The sequence below is a fragment of the Bombyx mori genome, chromosome 23, assembly GCF_030269925.1.
Source record: "Bombyx mori chromosome 23, ASM3026992v2".
NCBI lineage: Eukaryota > Metazoa > Arthropoda > Insecta > Lepidoptera > Bombycidae > Bombyx > Bombyx mori.
This window is the reverse complement of record NC_085129.1, coordinates 5,760,056-5,776,595: the sequence shown is the minus strand read 5'-3', so window position 1 is coordinate 5,776,595 and position 16,540 is coordinate 5,760,056. Positions and strand designations below refer to the sequence as shown.

Sequence of the window (16,540 nt, the reverse complement as noted above, 5' to 3'; positions counted from 1 at the left end):
AAAGGCTTTGTCTATCTTAAAAAGCTCTAGCCGTGTATTTACTATTTTGCTTACCTTCAGAGATATTCAGAGCGAGTAAGAATAATACAAAAAATAATAGTGAAGTCAGTTCAATGTAGATATTTTAATAAATCACTATACTACTCGTATACTATAAGAATGTTTAAATTATCATTCGTGTTTAAATTGTCTTACAAAAAAAGTAAATTTGAATTACGTCATGTACGTCTTGAATATTCATACCCGCCCTACTGACAAGCCCTCGGGCAGCTTCGCGAATGAAGCTACTACTGGACCAAACATGAATGCAAAATTTAAAAACTCTCTAGCAAACTTAGAAACTAATGATATCTTATACTGCGACAGTGCATAATGCAAAACAAAAGGTAATAAAATCTAAGCGTGGATAGTTCTATTGTTAGTGCTTGGTAAATTTCACGTTTGAATTAAGATTTACGACTTTTTAGCGATGCTCTATAGATAATTTTAGCTTGAGTAATTCTATTATTATAAATTTAAGTCTACCCGTAGAAAGCAATTCGTTAAAATTTTGCCCGTTTATTTTATTGATACTCTCACGATCTAGCAAAATCGTTTGCTATCGGTTCAAAGTCTATTTGCGGCTTGTTTAAGTATCTCTCTGCTTAACAATATTAAAAAGAAATTTGTAGGCAGCGGCTTGGCTCTGACCCTGGCATTGCTGATGTCCATGGGCGACGGTAACCACATACCATCAGGTAGGCCGTATGCTACATCTGCCTACAAGGCCATAAAAAAATAAAAAGAAAAGGAGTTAAGGAACATTCTCAGAAACATTTTGAATACTAGCTGAACTATATTACATAACACAACGTCATAATGTTCCAATGACCAAGGACCCTTTTAATGAATAAATTAAAAGAAAAGCATTGTCGTATAATAAATTGTGCCTTAATATAGAAGCCTCACAATAGCCTCGGCTACTACCTCACAATTCCAACTTTATTTTGGGTAATAAAAAGCTATAGCATTTTAAAATAATTTATTGTCAAGGAATCTTCGATCAACAATAGTAACTAGATTTCGGGTCGGTGCAGAAAATCCGTCTCGTCAAATAACAGCTCACTTGAAATGTGAGCTGTTATTTTGTTTAGTTCACTTCAAACACAGCCAATGTCAACCCGTCTCACAATACCGCAATGTGTATTCAAAAGTTGCAAAAATAATGCCCGAAAAAGCAATTTAACGGCCGGAGTATCTTACTTTCGGTAAGTACATGAAGTATAAACTATATTTTAAGCTTTAAACTTATAAATAATATTAAATTTTGAACAAAATTACCGATTTTTAACCACCGCTACAAATGTTGGCCAAGGCTCGGCCAACACATGGACAAACTTTTGCTTAACAGAACAGTAAATGCATGGAGTTGATTTGTGTTGTAATAATTTTTTAAAATTTGTTAGCAGTACTTCGAAATTAGTTGGTTAAAATTGGTTAATGCTGCTTTTGTGTCTGTTTGTTGGACTCTCATTAGATACTTAGCTTTCCATTTTTTATTTTAGCTTTCCTAGCAATCACGTGTGCAGAATGGATCTCGATTGTCGCCAGAGAAACAAGAGATGACTTTTATAAGCCAGCTAAGATCTCCGCTTTGACACTGGACATCTTTGCCTTCCGTGCTCACGGCTACTGAAACGTGGCCGAAACATTGTAATAAAAATACCGCCCTTGAAACCGTTTAAACGTTGTATTATTATGTGCACTGGTCGCGAAAACTTAAAAACATCCTATAAAAATATATATTACACAAAAACGTAACGCTAATAAAATAAGAAGTAATGTATAGATACTAACAAACATACATTTCCAAAACATAAAAATTAAACAACTAAACTTTTACTTTAATTCATTAATAAATTATTTTAGTGTTCAACGCGACTCCCTTACCTCCTGTAGTAAACAGAAATCGGCATTTCAAGAAGCAAAAATAAATAAATAAAAACGTTGTTAGTTCTCAGAGCAATTAAGGGAAAAGTTACTTTATTTCTTGCAGATTAAGATTGATTTAACATTATACGTTCTTTAACATATATCTTTTTATTGGTAAATGACAGGAGTAATTTATTGCTTTGTTAATTTTATGTGACGAATGATCGTAAGTATTAGATAATGTTTTGGAGATTTGTGACTTTATTTCTAGGTGCCATAGTTGTAATTAGTTTGAACGTAAAAGTGTTTCAAAACTTTTTTCTCCGTTTGTTAGTAAACGAATGTGTATATTCACGCGGACAGCTTTTGCTTTAATTTTGTACGTGTCCCTTTATCTAGTTACTATTGTTGATCGAAGCAAGGAATTGTCAAAAAAAAATTTTTTTATTATAGCGTTCGCCATCTCTTGGACAACTAAGTAAGTTTCACTTTTTGTTGTCGCGTCAACAGATGGTGCTGTATGTCGGTTCATCAAACTGAGAATTCTTTCGTTCCATTATGTTAAATTTTATTTTAAGAAATACAAATTTGATTCTATGGTACTGATTGCATATTCCTCAGTTTTATTTGCGTCTTATCACAATAGAACATTATAAACAAAAATTTGATACTTAACTTGATTCTTTCTTTCCTATTAGATGCTATTAGAATAATTTAAAAATTCTAATTTGATTAAAGCATCACAACAAATGTAATATTGTAAATTTATTTAGTTAGAAGGAACAAGGTACAAGGAAACTCGTAAGTTAGCGGCGAACCAAATTAATTAGGACTGTTTTAGGTCTATATCTATTTTATGACTATATCATATACTTACAGGTCAGATGACATACATACATAGTTATGTACCATCATCCGGCCTATTTTGGCGAAGCAGTCAACTTCTAGTTGACTGAAGTCCATTTAATTTACAATTTAATAATAATTGAACATGTACTCTGATTTCTCCAAGTAGTTGAAGGCATTCACACTGTAGGTACTGTCTATAGGATCCAGTAATCACTTAATCTCGGATGAACCGTAGAGTCTGTGCCTAAAAAAAGTAGCTTTAGGAATCACTTAATCTCAGATCAACGGTAAAGTCTGTGTCTAAAAATAGTAGTATTAAAAAAAAATTACACATTGCACATTTGTAAAATTACGATAGGTCAATTGTAAAATTTATAAATACCAGTTTTCGCCCAATTTAAGAAATTCTATGCTATTTACTAACGTCTTAGTGCTTAAATTCATTCTGTTTACCTATTACACATTAGTAAATCAAAAATCCAAGAAAATATACTAAAATCACTAAAACGTCAATAAGTCACTAGGCTTGTAAAAATAATCAGATTGATGAAACACCAGAAAAAAGTACAGAACTGTTTTGTCTTTGCCTATTTATATACATACACCTAATCAAGACCAACTTTAATGCCGTGTACGAGTATTTAACACCACTTAGGACCAAGTGATATGCTTATCTCAAATAATGGCCAATAAAAATAAACCACCCAACACAATTACGTCTAAAGAGTATTACGGAACGCCTCGTAGCACTAATAGGCAGTATTTCAGTCAGAAATCTGTGCCAGTTAATTCGGACTCGTCTGACAAAGAGCCAGCGGCAAATCCAGATTACAAGCTACACGGATAAGTCTCTGTTAATTGCTAATATAGAGTTTCGTTTGTTTTTTTACCCCACAAGGGTTTGCAGAGCAAGAAATTATTATTTGCATGCGAATTTTTATGTTCTAAACGCATTTTGTTTGATGAACTGCGATTTATCTAACTACATTAAAATACAGGGATATTATTACGCAAAGATAATGTAGCAAGACGAATTGATTAGGTACTATGTGATTAAAATTAGAACTGTAATAAATTGTTTACGTTGCTGTGTTTTGGAGGTAGGCAATTTTTTTTATGTTTATTGGAACGAAGTTCTCTATGGGACGATGCGGAGGGGTACCATAACCAAGAAAAAACGTCCGTTACGTAAGATTTTTATTAGTAATGCACACAGTGTACGACTTAACTTTGTAATAACGTACAAAAAATACCATATTTTTTTATCATTAATTGACCACGATCTCAGAGCGTTCGTTTGCGCAATACACTAACTCTTATGCAAACAATCGTGAATGAAGTGTACCACAATAAGTTCGCACGTTACCGAATGACCGTGCGAAACCGCAGTTTTATTTTCTTTACACCTCGAACAGAATTTAAAATGAATATTTTCATAATAAGGAACTTCGTTCCTATCCGGTGTCCCACGACACCACACATCTTTTTAAAGGTTCAGCAACTTAAGAGACTTAACAGAATTTAAGTTTATCATTTGTTATTATTACCGAAACGAATTGATTTGAAGGTGAATCTGACCTGAGGCTATTACCAAATACCCTCCAAGAACAAAGCTTGTTCAGAGTAATCTGTACTACTCCAATATTCTGTTACAAGCCAGTAACAAGGTCCAATGTCTGGAACTACCTATAGCCTCTAATTAACCGGGATTAGCTCTCTATCTGCCGGTACTGTGAAATGAGCTTGTTGTGTTCAGAGCCGTCTCGACGTATGTAATACCATATACGTACCTACATGTGTATTGTTCTCCAGCGTGTATTCGCCATCGGACTTGCAAATTACCATGTTATTCGGCTATTATTTACAGATGTGAGTTTAGATTTATAACAATAGACCAATATGTTTTTGTCTTTCAGATCTGAAACGTTTGATGGTTATATTTTGTTTTATAATTAAAAAAAATAAAAACTTTATTTTATGAAAATAAACGTAATAATTAAGAAATGTTTTTATTAAAAATTAAACGGAAGTTAACGAATAACACCTTAATCGTACCGCAAAACTGTAAAATATTCGAAAGGTCGAAAATAATATAATGGCAATAAAAAACGCAATAAAAATCATCTACGACTCTTAAAAACCGAAGATGTTTTTTTTATATTTACCTGATATTATATCAGAAACATTACATTTATTCATAACTAGCTGACCCGGCAGACTTCGTAGTGCCTCAATCGATAAATAAAAGACCTAAAATTTTTTCTAAAATAAACTTTAAAAAAAAAGAAGGAAAAACAAAATTGTTATTTTTATTTAATTCCGAGCAATTTCATATTTATCTACCTTTTAAACCTTCCCCGGACTTCCACAAATAATTCAAGACCAAAATTAGCCAAATCGGTCCAGCCGTTCTCGAGTTGTAGCGAGACTAACGAACAGCAATTCATTTTTTATATATATAGATAGACTAAATGCACTGTGATTAAAGATACTTATTTTATTTACGAGTAGATTGCTTGTTTTATTGTTTTTCAGTAATTTTTCAGTAATTTTGTTTACATTGCCAATCAATGTATACTGCAGTACCTAATTAAGTAATTTAAATAAGGTAGCCTGACGTAAACGCTAACCACATAGCCAGAAAGCAGGCCCTTGACACGTCGTGTCGTGATTAGCCTGTCATAGGGGGCGAAGCGGAATTGTAATCAGGTTCGCGGACACTGCACCCCGCTCTGTACAACTCTACACTAGGATAGTGGTTTGCACTTAGTGGCGTTAAAAAAGCGGAATGTACTAAATTCTCAGTGGGTCGCGATCCCGATCCACAAAAAAAAAAGGTGGGAGAGGAGAGCAGCAGCCGCCCATTTAAGAAAAGAAGAAGAAAGTAAAAAGAAGAAGCTAAGATGAAGATAAGAAAAGAAGAGGCGAAGATCATCTCCATCTTCAGCGTCCCACCCAACAGCAATCCAAGTCTGCTACCATCACAAACCCGCAGCTATCACCCCTGCCTCGATAGGCAGGGAGATACAAGCCCGGGCAGAGAGATTTTCCCGAGACCCGTTCGAAAAAAAAAAGATCCCAATCCGGTGTTAGATTCTGCAAAGCACTGCTCTGCTGCTGCTAATGTTAGCAGTTCTCACAGATTGAGCCCGTGAGCTCACCTACCCGTCCGGGCGTAGTTGAAATAGCCCTTAGGCTACCAGCAAATTGATAGAGAAAAAAGTACTAAATAGAAGGTTAAGCTTCAAAGAAAATTATCAAATGTTTTGACAGAAAAACTATGATTAAAAATTATACTGTAATGTAAATGCGTAGTTGAACGCATGGCCCATCTGATTGTTCAGCGACAATTGGGACCAAAGTGTATTACGCTTGACTTACATATGCCGCGGTGTAGATGTTTCTGTAAAGTTAAAGGTGATAAGATTAGGATTATGGTGGATAAATTGTGGTAAGATTAGGTAAGTTTCTTTCAATTCAATTAAGACTATATTTCGCGGTGGGCTTTCAGGTTGTGATATTTATGATTTCCTTTAAACAATTAATATCGGGCGGAACGCAAAATTGTTCGCCGATTTATACAATTAAAAGATAAGTAAATTAATTTATTTTCAAATAACCACTAACGATCGTCAGAAGAATGGATAAACTTTTAAACCATCTCACATTTCGTTTTGTAGCTAAACTTTTAATTACTGCATGAAAATGAATCGCTCCAGCGATATAAGTTCGCAGAATTTATATTACAAAGTAAACGAACGTTGCCTCGCTTTCTACGCCACTAAAACCACAGCCTAAAGTCTGAAGGAAGAACAAAGCCGTTTTTTGTATCCACTGCAACTCGGGGACGCGGGATGGTCCGACGGTCATTTACATAACTGCCTTATTTTATTTAAGAGAGCAGTCTCTCACTTTGTTACGGACACGGATATCTTTATGCGATATATTATACGGGTTGTTATTCTTTCCCATTCATTCTACCACTCGTCTATATGTTGCGGGACTAGAATAGTGCTGAGTTTCAAAGACTAGTTGACTTTTAAAATAACCACTATTTTGATCTGGATTTTTGCTGTAGGTACTTGTTGAGACATTTTAAACGGTTACTAGTGTTTATAGATTTGTAGTTATAAGGCGTGTAATATTTTTAATTGAACTGAAATAACAGTTATTCTAGCTTCTAAACACACTGCGTGATAGCTTTGCGGTAGAAGTAAGCAGGAGTAATATAAGCTGGCTTGTTTTTACAAACACTACCAATAATTCTCATCCGATATCTCGCGTTTTATTCAAGCCCGGGGACAATTAAGAAAGAAAATTTTACCTTTTTTACTATATCTTATACCTTTAAACGAGCAATTCTTGTAAATAAATATTTAATCTGAATCTCGGAAACGGTTTCAACGATTTTTATAAAATTTAGTATACAGGGAATTTCGGAGGCGATAAATCGATCTAGCTACGATTTATTTTGAGAAAATGTTGTTTTATTCGTGTTTTCAATAATCAACTTTATGACTCTTCCCGACATCTATTGGCGAATAATAATACTATTTTTCATAATTGAGAGCAACTAACTGCTTTAAAGACACAATAACACTAAAGCTATTTCAGTAGATGGCGTTGTTAAGCCATCCGAAGCCAATGAGTTTTTGGTTTAAGGTTAGACCAAGAAAATGAACTGTTTATTTATATTATTTGTCTTTTTAGCTCACGTGTTCACTTAAAAAGGCCTAAACGATCTTGGAATATTTCATCATTGTATCAATATGTAATTCGTATTTAAACATAATTTCTAAAAAATAAACTTATCTAAAGAAAAAAGTTCCGAGCAAAGCTCGGTCATCGTCTAGTCAGTATTTTATCACAGAATTAAAAGTAATTTCGAAAATGTATAATTAAAATACTCAATGGGTTATTGGCCCACCTATTTAGCCTTCCAATACCTGTTAATATGCTGCCCATTTCCATTTTAGTTTCAGCATATTAATATCACTTATGACGTAATTTATAATAACACTTAATTTAAACTGGCAATCAGTAATCTCTTCCAGTTCGAAGCAAATTCAATCTTCTGAGAACTGAAAGAGATACACAAAATGCCATCGTACCTACCTTGATGTTCATATAGAAAATATTCAGCTAAACATATCTGATCAAAGACTTTCTTACTTATATTTTCGTTACGTTTAAAAACTACGTATTTTCATCTTCAATAAATTTCACTTCATACCAGAACAAAATTAACACAAGAAAACATTTACATACAAATAGCAACACAAACTTATTGTACGAGTGAAATCTGAGTGTTTAGTAGCAATAAAGACCAGTAGCAGACGTCAAACCTTACAAACTGTGGCCAAGTGTAAATGGTGCCTCATACAACCTGTGCAATGCACCGAATCATTTGTAGCAGATGAAATGTAAATGCGCACTCGTTATGTTGCGCTCGCCGCCCGCTCTGTATTCATGAGGCTACAGTACAAGTGATAAGCTGATGTTTATTACTACTACGAAAACACTATTAGGAAAATCGGTATAAAAATAACTTTTATTTATTTATTTTTGGAACAAAGCTCCTTATGGGACGATGCGGAGGGGTAACCGGGAAAAAACGTCCGTAACGTAAGATTTTTATTATTTATGTATAGTTTTAGTATGATGGCTATACAGTGTCTAATGTATAATCTACGTAATGACGGTTATTATTCGTATGAATAGCTGTTTGTTTGTATGTTATTATTATATATTTTTTATAAATCATTAATAAATAAGTAATAAATAAATAAATATTTACTAACAATCACGCCACGTTAACTGGTCCCGTGATAAGTTCGTAAAGAACTTGTGTTACAGGTACCAGATAACGGAAATAAATGTAAGATTTTTATTATACACATACATATATTTAATATACATCCATAACCCTGGAAAAGACATTTATATTTATCATACAAATATCTTCCCTTGGCTGGGTTCGAACCCGCAACCCCCTTGTGTAGTGACCATGTCACTTACCACTACACCAGACGGCCGTTAAATAATTGTGAATAAAATAACGTTGATAACTTTGTATAGATTTATTTTTATTTTTATCAATAAAAAAATCATAATAAAAAATGTATATAACTAGTCAGGTCATAAGTATTGTCACACAGTAAAAACTTTTCTTTTAGAATGCTGGCCCCAAAAAAGTTTATTGAATTCGAATTTCGAATTGTTCATGAAAATAAAAATGTATACTTTTAGAATTTTACTCATTTTTAAATATGGAGTGGACGCTTAAAGAAGACCGTGTTGCAGTTATTGCGTTGCATCGTTGCGGTTACGCGCCAATTCAAATTTTTAACATACTGAAAAATTTGAATATAACCAAAAGATTCGTTCATCGTACCATCAAACGATACAATGAAGACTAATGTAGATGACAGGTCAAGAAGTGGTCGCCCTCGGTCTGTTAGGACTCCAGCAGTGATAAAAGCTGTGAAGGCGCGAATTCAAAGAAATCCCAAACGTAAGCAGAAACTGTTGGCCCTTCAGATGGGGTTAAGCAGAACCACGGTGAAAAGGGTGTTAAATGAAAACTTAGGGCTTTGGGCATATCGAAGAAAAACAGGACATCGTTTGAATGCTCGTCTAATGGAATTGAGACTGAAGAGATGCCGCGCTTTGTTGAAGCGGTACGCGGGAAAAAAATATCGGGAAATTCTTTTTTCGGATGAAAAAATTTTTACCATAGAAGAGAGCTACAACAAACAAAATGATAAGGTGTACGCACACAGTAGTGAAGAAGCGAGCAACCGTATTCCGCGTGTCCAACGAGGTCATTTTCCATCCTCGCTCATGGTATGGTTGGGAGTTTCTTATTGGGGCTTAACAGAGGTACATTTTTGTGAGAAAGATGTAAAAACGAATGCAGTTGTGTATCAAAATACAGTCCTGACGAACCTTGTGGAACCTGTTTCTCATACCATGTTCAATAACAGGCACTGGGTATTCCAACAAGATTCGGCGCCAGCTCATAGAGCGAAGAGCACACAAGACTGGCTGGCGGCGCGTGAAATCGACTTCATCCGGCACAAAGACTGGGCCTCCTCCAGTCCAGATTTGAATCCGTTAGATTACAAGATATGGCAACACTTGGAGGAAAAGGCGTGCTCAAAGCCTCATCCCAATTTGGAGTCACTCAAGACATCCTTGATTAAGGCAGCCGCCGATATTGACATGGACCTCGTTCGTGCTGCGATAGACGACTGGCCGCGCAGATTGAAGGCCTGTTTTCAAAATCACGGAGGTCATTTTGAATAAACTTTAGTGTCATAAGAATCTATGTTTTGTTAAGTTCATTTTGGTATATGAATGGTTACATAATGAATAAACTTGTTTCAATTATTTTACATTAAACATGTGACAGAATTTATGACCTGACTAGGTATATGTCGTGGTTAACGACTTTTACCCCGTCACTCTCTTTGGCCAGCCCATACCGTGGGCCTCGCAGGTCAAATACCTAGGCGTCACCCTCGACAGAGGGATGACATTCCGTCCCCATATTAAAACGGTACGCGACCGTGCCGCCTTCATATTAGGACGTCTCTACCCTATGCTTTGCAAGCGAAGCAAACTGTCCCTCCGTAATAAGGTAACTCTCTACAAAACTTGCATACGCCCCGTCATGACGTATGCAAGCGTAGTGTTCGCTCACGCAGCCCGCACTAACTTGAAGCCCCTTCAGGTTATTCAATCCCGATTCTGCAGGATAGCCGTCGGAGCACCATGGTTCCTGAGGAACGTGGATCTCCACGATGACCTGGAGCTCGTCTCTGTCAGTAAGTATCTTCAGTCGGCATCATTGCGCCATTTCGAGAAGTCGGCACGACATGAGAACCCTCTTGTCGTGGCGGCTGGAAACTACATACCCGATCCTGTAGACCGAATGGTAAACAGTCGACGTCGCCCAAAGCACGTCATTACGGATCCTCCCGATCCATTAACGGTGCTTTTAGGCACCACAAGCACCGGTCACCGTCCTCGTCGAACCCGTCGCTTGCGACGAAGGGCTCGACGAGCGAATTAACCCCTAGACACAGCCCACTGAGTTTCTCGCCGGATCTTCTCAGTGGGTCGCGTTTCCGATCCGGTGGTAGATTCTGCGAAGCACTGCTCTTGCTAGGGTCAGTGTTAGCAACTCTCCGGTTTGAGCCCCGTGAGCTCACCTACACACGTTAGGGTGAAGCTGAAATAGCCTCTCAAGGCTATCAGCATAGGTGGAAAAAAAAAAAAAAAAAAAAAAAAAAAACGACTTTTAGTAATATTAAGACGTTGTTTTGACTATTATTTTAAATGATGAAATGTTGTTTTGATAAATATCACAAAATGAAGGGTAGACTCCGTAACGCCACAGTATAAAATGGCGGTACGTGGACAGAGTCGTGGCTTTCCGTGTCAGACAGTCATTCAGTCCGAATCAGACGGTCCGTCCGTCTCAGTCAGTGAGTCTCTGGCAGTCAGTCAGTCGGTCTGTCGGTATGTGGAACGAAACTGTCGGTTTACCCTGTCATTGTGAAAGTTGTGTGTGTTGAGTTTCAATAATTATTATTCAAAAGGTTTTATTGACTTTTTATAAACTAATATATAATATATAAGCAAATACGAGTGATGACGGAAACTACCGCTTAGCCATCCCTGGCGCCTCGACGACATATATATTATTTATAATCCGAATAATTATTTTCTTTATACCTCGAATATAACTTAAAATTTTTATAATAAGGAACTTCGTTCCTATCCGGTGTCCCACGACACCACATATCTTTTTTTTTCTTAGATGGGTGGACGAGCTCACAGCCCACCTGGTGTTAAGTGATTACTGGAGCCCATAGACATCTACAACGTAAATGCGCCACCCGCCTTGAGATATAAGTTCTAAGGTTTCAGTATAGTTACAACGGCTGCCCCACCCTTCAAACTAAAAGTATTACTGCTTCACGGCAGATATAGGCGGGGTGGTGGTGGTACCTACCCGTGCGGACTCACATGAGGTCCTACCAGCTGTAAACTGAAAATAATAGAATTGGCAATGGTAATGGATCGTCCATTTGTTAAAGACGATTGAATAAAAACAAGAAGTAGATAAAAGAGCCGAGGACTAGACATTGTAACACATAAAAGGAGTGGCTTAGGAGGTGATAACAAATATTTTTATTTGAGCTGTATTACCAGTTTCAATAAAAATATAGATATTTCCTCAATAAAAACGCGTGCTGAGCAAGCAGTTTATCAAATTATTAAACTTATGAAAATAGTCTTGTATTGATGAACTTACTTACATATTTTTTTTTTTAGATAACGTAAGCATTCTTGCACATGACATTCTACAGTATTTTTTCATGTATTTTAATGTAACTCTGAATAACGATTTTGATTTCATAGAGTTTGAATATTTTTTTTAATTACGTGAAAACTCCATTATAAAATCCATAAAAACTATTAAATGTTTTCATTTTTATTATTATTATTTTTAGGTCATAAAATCAGATAATTAATACCCAGTAAAATCAATCAAACATATTTAACAATACATTTAGTCACGTAATAATTTTTTTTATAAAGTAAATAATTTAAAAAGTGCTCTACCACTTTTACCGAATCATATGGATTGGATTCGAAGGGAGAAAGGCTTGGTTTAAGCCAATTTTTTTTAAAAACTTCTTCAACTATTTCAATGGAGTAAGCTTAATTGAAGTTCAATCAAAAACATCAAACTGTTGATGCTAATAACAAATATAATATTATAAAGAGGAAAGATTTGTTTGTTTGGTTGTTTCGAATAGGCTCCGAAACTACTGGACCGATTTGAAAAATTCTTCTTCCATTAGAAGCCGACATTGTCCCTGATGAACATAGGCTACTTTTTTATTTATTTTTTTTATATTTTATTTTTGGTTTCATGTGTGTTTTAATGTTTCCGAAGCGAAGCGAGGGCGGGTCGCTAGTAACAAATAAAACGCACCTTTAATCACGAAGATAAATGTCGCGTATAAAACGAAATGTCACTTGAACCAAATAACCTTTCACCCCTTGATATGTACATACTTTATTTCACTCCACGGCTTGCTTGATACAAATTCATTTATGAATTCGTTTTTAGAATGAAAAAAAATTAAGTTGAAAAAAAAAAATATTTTCCCGCTTTCCCGCTGGTCTCTTATGAATTGCGCTGCACCGTGACAGGGGCATGCGCACATTATCTTCAAATGTGTCAACGGCTCACGTTTCTTCTTTCACCGAGTACTATCTGTTGACTATTTTGACTTTTTGACTTATATGTACACCTTGCATGAGAATATTGTATTTTTGTTGTTGTTCCTGATGTGTTTCCTGTGTGAATGGACTGTATAAGCAGCGGTATGTTAAGGAATATAATTATTGTATGCTAAAGTGAATACAAACGGTCAAAGTTTATACTTTATGGAGATTTTTAAATCGGAGAACGCTAGGTGTGCGGAACAGCCTCTGGTTTTGAGTTCAAATTTTATACAATCCATACGGCCGGACGATGCGTCTTGGCATCTCTTTACCGTGTCACCCGGCCGGGGTCCAATTAAGTGCAGCTCACGACCTCGGAATAAAGCCCTGAAACATGCGATACAATACTAAATTTTTTCTTCAAAATCATAAGATCTTCTATAAATCTATCGAGCAAGATCGAGGGACTGCTGATAAATTTTTTTGCAGCAGGCACTCGGAAGGAAAATATTGTAATGATATATAATATATGTTTGATAATTTATGTGTTAGATTTTTAAGTTACTAAAAAAGATTATAAGCAATTCTTGAAACTGAAACAAAGTATAAATAAAAAAACATATTTAATACTATTATTACAAGATTCAAATTATTAAGATTTAATTCAAATATTTATTTATATTTCAATATTATTGTATGAGTAAATTTAATTCTATATTATAATTTCGAGTTTATTATTTTCATTATATTGTTTCTGGTATTTCGAACACTAAAGTTTTCGTCCTCAAAAAAAACGATCAAACCGTAAAAAACGTTTTAATCACGTCTACGACTCGACGAAACTACAATACGATATTTTAATCAACATTTGTAAGTTGTATTAATTTGTAGTGGTTTTGTAATCATTGATCTGAATCATTAGTCATTAGGATTCGGGTTCTAGTTATACATATACGCTCGCGTAATCCTTCGTATGTATCTTTCAACAACCGTTATAACAGAAGAAAACATTAAGCCTTTCATTTAATATGGAACGTTAAAATTAATTCAAAAATATTTTAATTTACCAAATTCAAATATTTACTACCCGCTTGACTTGTGGCCAAACCGAAGCGATCAGGACGTCGTGCAAGAGAAAGCGGAAAACGGGTCTACTATAATTCTGATTTATCAAAGCCGTTATAATATTCGCGTACAAACTGGACGAAGCTATCAATTGTCAGACGCTATTTCGCGTGAAATACAGCGCTGAGATTTCACAACAAATCAGTGATAGATGCGTCTTGCCAATCGTATCAAACAAACTTTTTGAAAGTGAGGTTTGTGGATCTCAAGGCTTGTGTGATGTTCAGTGGCTATTTGTATTGTTGTATATGTATTGTTTGGATTCAATAGCAATGACATAAAAACTCTTCCGTCTTCGCCTGGAGCCCGTGATTACTTCGCTGCAACAGGAGATAGGACAGTGCTACTACTCAAACTGATCTGCTAATCAGTAATAATGTCACAAGAAAGAATATATAAAGCACAATTTGAAATGTAAAATGCATACGACACAAAGCTCGGAGACATTTGAATAGTCTATAAAAACCTTATTGTGGTCTGTAAAGTTGACGAGAAAGATCAATCACACTGTCAATCATCCACAGGTTGAGAATATTCACTAAAAACCCTCACAGATTTGTCTATAAATAATAATAAAAAAACTTACAAATAAGGCAATTGCATTTACGGAGAATGTTAACCGTCACTCGTAAGAGACAATCAATGCTAAGAGAACAGCAAAGTGTTTGTTACCGAGGACTTTTTTAAATCTTCTTTTCAAAAAGGCATCTTCTGTGACTTTGGAAATGTGCTGTTACATATTTATGTTGCCTAACGTAAATAGTCGCTAATTAGAGATCATGAAGTGAAGTGAACTGAAGTAATTACAATTCTGACAGCGGGCTTAATCAATATAAATTATGTTAAAGTGAGAGTAAATATGATGTTTAATTTACCTAGCCATCATATGTTCACGGTAATACTATAGAATTTACTTTACCATGGATTGGTCATGCGAATAAGTGTTCTGTTTTTTGTGAAGAACTTGTGAAAGTGTGAAAAGAATGTCATCATCATGACCCAGAAGTTGAATTTGAAAATACTAGCGAAATTCAACACCATCATCAGAATAGAATTCCACGAAATATTCAAAGTAGCCTTAAGCATTGAACTCATTAAAGCGCTTCGCGGAACATTAAAGTTTTTTTCCAAACAATTCACCTCCAACGATGACTGGCATGCGAGATGATCTAAATTCTCATGGTCTGTATTACCAAAAATGACCTGTCATTACACAATTGCTTATTTACGGCAATAAAAATTCACGATACAAAATAAAACGTGGCAAACGCACCGTGAAGACAACCGTTAAACATGTGTTACACTGATCGTTGGTAACCAGTCGCCATTTGCATATCTACTTCGCACCCATTGAAATATAGTTATTTAAAAAGCGCTTAATACTGTGTAACCACTGTAATTACGGTAACGTATCCTAGGAATAGGTAATTACAGTGCTTGTTGGAACAGCGACATCATGCGTGACCGAATTAGGTATTGTTACAGAGTCCAGGCAACCCCCGACCGAGAGCCAGCGCTAAAACTATAAAAACGATCCCTTGCTGCGCCTTTGCCTCTCTTTTTTGTGCGTGGCGTTCGTGTGTGCGGTTCTTGTTGAAACATGTTTGAGACTTGTGTAATTTTAACAGTTTTCGTTAATAGTAAATTGAAATCATTTTGTTAGAAGTTTTGTTAATTCAGTGAAATATAATTAGGCCAGTTCTGTGTTATTTATTTCTTTTTTTTAACTACCTCACTTCTGGTCGATAATAGTATTATAAGATTATTTAGAAAAGGTTAACTTTCTTGAGTGAGTCAATTCAAAAGTTGAACAGGGAATGCTGTTATTAATAGGCATGTAATCCGGACGATGAGCATAAATGTTGTAATAAAGTAAAATTTAGCAACAAACCAAAGGAATGGTTAAGTTTAATTATTTAAAAACAAAATGTAATGAAGCTGGTTTCATTCACATGCTGTTTGAAATGAAACTCTATTCTGTTTTAATAGTGGACATAATTTATACTATGTTCTTAAATAAAATAAACTTGAAGATGCCCTTTTTAAACCAAGATTTGAAAAGTATCCCGCGATGCAAAGGCGTTCGGATCCCGAAGTCAGGCACCAATTTTTCTAATTAAATACGTACTTAACAAACGTTCACGATTGACTTCCGCGGTGATGGAATAACTCAAATCCGTAAAGGGGATGGCCCATTTTAGGCCCAAAGCGGACAATAGATTATAGAAAAAATACTTAGTGCATTAATTTTGTCATAAATAAATATGCATTTACTTTCTTGCAAATAAGCGCCACTATAGTTTACAATAAGTAGTTTAAAAAAAGTAACTCTATTGAAAAAACAAGGATTTTTATTTTTGCGGGAAAAATATTGCCAGCTTCAAATCCTTTTACGTATGAAGTAAAT

The 16,540-nt window shown here is 35.3% G+C and overlaps 1 long non-coding RNA gene across 1 annotated transcript; it reads left to right on the top strand.

Annotated features, from left to right (window-relative positions):
• The first annotated feature begins 1,028 nt into the window (after nucleotides 1-1,028).
• Nucleotides 1,029-1,725, top strand: LOC134201172 (uncharacterized). The gene is made up of 2 exons (XR_009976381.1): nucleotides 1,029-1,247; nucleotides 1,545-1,725. It is a non-coding gene; the product is annotated as an uncharacterized LOC134201172 (long non-coding RNA).
• The last annotated feature ends 14,815 nt before the right edge of the window (nucleotides 1,726-16,540 follow it).